Source organism: Schistocerca cancellata, chromosome 2 (assembly GCF_023864275.1).
Source record: "Schistocerca cancellata isolate TAMUIC-IGC-003103 chromosome 2, iqSchCanc2.1, whole genome shotgun sequence".
NCBI lineage: Eukaryota > Metazoa > Arthropoda > Insecta > Orthoptera > Acrididae > Schistocerca > Schistocerca cancellata.
Genome location: NC_064627.1, coordinates 1107451266 through 1107455991, shown reverse-complemented (window position 1 = coordinate 1107455991; position 4726 = coordinate 1107451266).

Here is a 4726-nt window from a genome sequence, read left to right as displayed (position 1 = left end):
CGTGCATTATGAACAGGTGCTCGATCGTGTTGAAAGATGCAATCGCCATCCCCGAAATGCTCTTCAACAGTGGGAAGCCAGAAGGTGCGTAAAACATCAATGTAGGCCTGTGCTGCGATAGTGCCACGCATAACAACAGGGTCTGCCAGCCCCCTCCTTGAAAAAAACGACCACACCCCATAAAACCACCGCCTCCGAATTTTACTGTTGGCACTACACACGCTGGCGGATGACGTTCACCGGGCATTCGCCACACTCACGCCACATTGATGTACCGTGATTCGTCACGCCACACAACGATTTTCGACAGTTTAATCGGCCAGTGTTTACGCTCCTTACATCAATCGATGTGTCGTTCGGCATTTACCGGCGTGATGTGTAGCTTATGATGAAACGTCCCCTTACAAAAATTATACACGACTGTGCTTAAACTGACGCAATATTTTTAGCGCAACGCAATCTGACTTTCAAAAATCCCTACAAAAGAATGGCCCTGACTAACATTAACCTATACCTTTCACAAATCACTTACCTCACAAAAATCTTCGTTACTCGAACTACTGCAATACAGCGAGCGCCACTACTGCCAGCTAAATAAAAGATTCAAACTACGGAAGGCACTAACTACTGATAGGGATAGTTAGCAAATGAAAGATTTTAATAGAGAACAAACAATGTATTTACCTTAATATCATTAAAAGTCATAATATATGTAATTTCAAAACTCCGCCATTTCCTTCCACACATCCACCACTGCTGGCGGCTCACCTCTAACTGCGCAACACTACGCGCTGTTCACATCCAGCTGCCCAACACTACAATGGCAGACAACAATGCAAACTAGCCACAGACTGCACACAGCACAGCCAGTGATTTTCATATAGAGCGCTACGTAACGTTGCCAATAAGAAAACATCAACAACCTACTTACAATGAGCAGCCGCTCGATCATGAAATCCAAGTTTTCTCACCTCCCACTTAACTGTCATGGTATTTGCAGTGGATCGTGATGCAGTCTGGAATTACTGTGTGATGGTCTGGATAGATGTCTGCCTATTACACATTACGACCCTCTTCAACTGTCGCCGGTCTCTGTCAGTCAACAGACGAGGTCGGCCTGTACGCTTTTGTGCTGTACGTATCGCTTCACGTTTCCACTTCACTATCACAACAGAAACAGTGGAACCAGGAATCTCGCGTACAGATGTATGACACAAGCGACACCCAGTCACCTGACCACTTTCCAAGTCCGTGAGTCCGAGGAGCGGCCCATTCTGCTCTCTCACGATGTCTAACGATACTGTGGTGGTTGATATGGAGTAACTGGTAGTAGGTGGCAGCACAATGCACCTTATATGAAAAACGTATGTAATAATAAATGAAAAGCACCAGTTTGCTTTTGTTCTACAATATTATTTTTATTGCTAACCGGTTTTCGGCTTACAAGGCCATCTTCAGGCATTTACTGAGTATTATCACCAAAGAAGTTAAATGTTAGCACACAACATTGGAATTAATAAATGCAGGAAATGCAGGAAAATTTTACTTTGCTCGTTCATTTAATGTAAACTGGTATACAGCCACTGCTTTGATTATAATGTTAATGTTAAAATGCAGTACCACCACACTCTCAAACTGTAGGTTCCCTCAAACACCTCAGTTTTCCTGCATTTATTAATTTCTGTTTATTGTATTGATATGGCTTAAGTTCCTCGTGTATTCTGTATTTACATTGACAACTGTCTCTTCTTTTTTAATTGGTTGTGAATAACTCTCCATGTTTCATACCTCTTGATGCAGCCTTGCCTAGTACTAATTTTATCTTATTTCAATAGTTTTGTTTATCAATAGAAACTGTTATGTAGGCATGCTATTCTTATTTTGTGCTAAAGGTTTTCCTGTCAACTTCATTATTATTTATGTACTGTTCAGTTTTTACTATTTAATTGCAAAGATGTTACTCACTGTATGTTTCTACTTCACTCTAGATGTGTTACTTCTCTTCCAATGTTGTCTGCTAACATTTAACTTCTTTGGTGATAATACTCAGTAAATGCCTGAAGATGGCCTTGTAAGCCGAAAACCGGTTAGCAATAAAAATAATATTGTAGAACAAAAGCAAACTGGTGCTTTTCATTTATTATTATAATGTTGTTCTACCAAGAACCGACGGAATATTCTGTTAATATAAAAACGTATATTTTTGGGGCTGTCCGGATACATTTGATAACATGTGTAACATCGCCTTAGTTCGTGCACCTGCATTTACGGCAAGCAAGTTTGAAAAACGCAAATCCCACACTAATCCATTGTCCACGTGTCGGTGCTTAAATACCAGCATTAGAGTCGCGTTACGTTGTGTACACTCAGCAGCGACGCCCTCAGCCGGGATCTTTTTGATCGTCCCTTGACGACTTTGGAAACTGCAAAAAGCTCTTCGCGGATAATGCTGTTGAATACAGAGAAGCTGCAACGCCAGAAAATTGTAGCGAAATACAGAATGAAGTGCACAGGATCGACACTTGGTGCAGGGAGTGACAATTGAGCCTCAACATAAACAAATGTAACGTCTTCCGAGTACATAGACCGGAAGTCACTGTATTGTATGATTACACGATTGCAGAACAATCACTGGAAGCAGTTACTTCCATACAGTACCTAGGCGTTTTGTGTACGGAGCGATTTAAAGTCGAAAGACAACATAAAACTAATCGCTGGAAAATCAGAGCCCATAATGAGATTTATTGGAAGTATCATCAGGAAATTTAGTCTGTCAAATAATAAGGTAGGTTATAACGCTCTCGTTCGACCAGTACTTGAATATTGCTCGTGTGTATGGGATTAGGATTGACAGAGGAAATAGAGAAGATCCAAAGAACGGCAGTTCGTTTCTTGACAGGTTGATTTAACAATCTCGAAGCTATAAGTACTTGTTCACCTTCGATACTGTGATAGAGATCTCTGCCACTGAAAAAGTGCTCGTAAGGTATGCAGTTTAGAGCCTATGTTAGACATTTTTGTTTTGTTTTGGTCCTTGCTACCAACTCTGAAAGTTGCCCACCTCACAATCTTACCAACAACAGTAGCAATACATGTATCCCACTGTAAGAGGTATCAGAACGATTTTCGCTTATAACTTGCGACTCAGTCTTTTCCGGACCAGGGATCCTTACTTAACCTGATACATTTACCCTACTCCATCATCATTGAACGTTTGTAACATCATCATGGAATCATCCTCCATAATTCTGTTCCCATATAACCAGTGGCCACTGGGTGTATACGCAATAATAGACAAAAGCGATAACCTCTCAGTTTTTGAGTGGCTTCTACACTGAAAGCTCATTGCTAGCAGCAATACGTCATTGCCGCTAACACGCCGTGGAAATAAAATTTCCTTTTCAGAGACATCAAAAGTTTTCTTTTGAAGGACGAACTCACTTCTTTATTACAATTACTCTAAAAGATTTTCTGTGTACTCATCCAGACATTGCCTTCAACTTGCTAGCCTGCTATGGTCTCAGGCAGCATTTACGTACTGTTTTATTCATTTCTTTACCACCAGACACCTATTAAAGTTGCGCATGCATAATATTACAGAACAGCAGCGAACAAGGGAAATCAGGAAACGCTGATAATAACACGAGCTGTATTTAGTGCTAAAGAAAATAAGAATAAACTGGTTGTCACTGAGATGGATTACTTCATACGAAGCTCAGGCTGTACTAGGATGAATGGGATAAGAAATGACGTAATCTGACAAAGGATAAAAAAATGGATAGGGATATCTGTGACGACGTACAATAAAAACAGCTGACGTGGTTTGGCCATGTGAATAGGATGAATGGAGACAGGATACCAAATAGGATACGACGGTGCATAGCATACCAGCGGAAGGAGAGGGGCGCCCACGACGCAAGTAGCAGAATAATGTGGAAGAGGCAATGCAGGCAAGGAAATTAATGTCGAGGAAAGTAAACACAGAAGAAGATGGCGAGTGGGTGCGGAGAAGTGGCGCCAGATGTACACTCCTGGAAATGGAAAAAAGAACACATTGACACCGGTGTGTCAGACCCACCATACTTGCTCCGGACACTGCGAGAGGGCTGTACAAGCAATGATCACACGCACGGCACAGCGGACACACCAGGAACCGCGGTGTTGGCCGTCGAATGGCGCTAGCTGCGCAGCATTTGTGCACCGCCGCCGTCAGTGTCAGCCAGTTTGCCGTGGCATACGGAGCTCCATCGCAGTCTTTAACTTTGGTAGCATGCCGCGACAGCGTGGATGTGAACCGTATGTGCAGTTGACGGACTTTGAGCGAGGGCGTATAGTGGGCATGCGGGAGGCCGGGTGGACGTACCGCCGAATTGCTCAACACGTGGGGCGTGAGGTCTCCACAGTACATCGATGTTGTCGCCAGTGGTCGGCGGAAGGTGCACGTGCCCGTCGACCTGGGACCGGACCGCAGCGACGCGCGGATGCACGCCAAGACCGTAGGATCCTACGCAGTGCCGTAGGGGACCGCACCGCCACTTCCCAGCAAATTAGGGACACTGTTGCTCCTGGGGTATCGGCGAGGACCATTCGCAACCGTCTCCATGAAGCTGGGCTACGGTCCCGCACACCGTTAGGCCGTCTTCCGCTCACGCCCCAACATCGTGCAGCCCGCCTCCAGTGGTGTCGCGACAGGCGTGAATGGAGGGACGAATGGAGACGTGTCGTC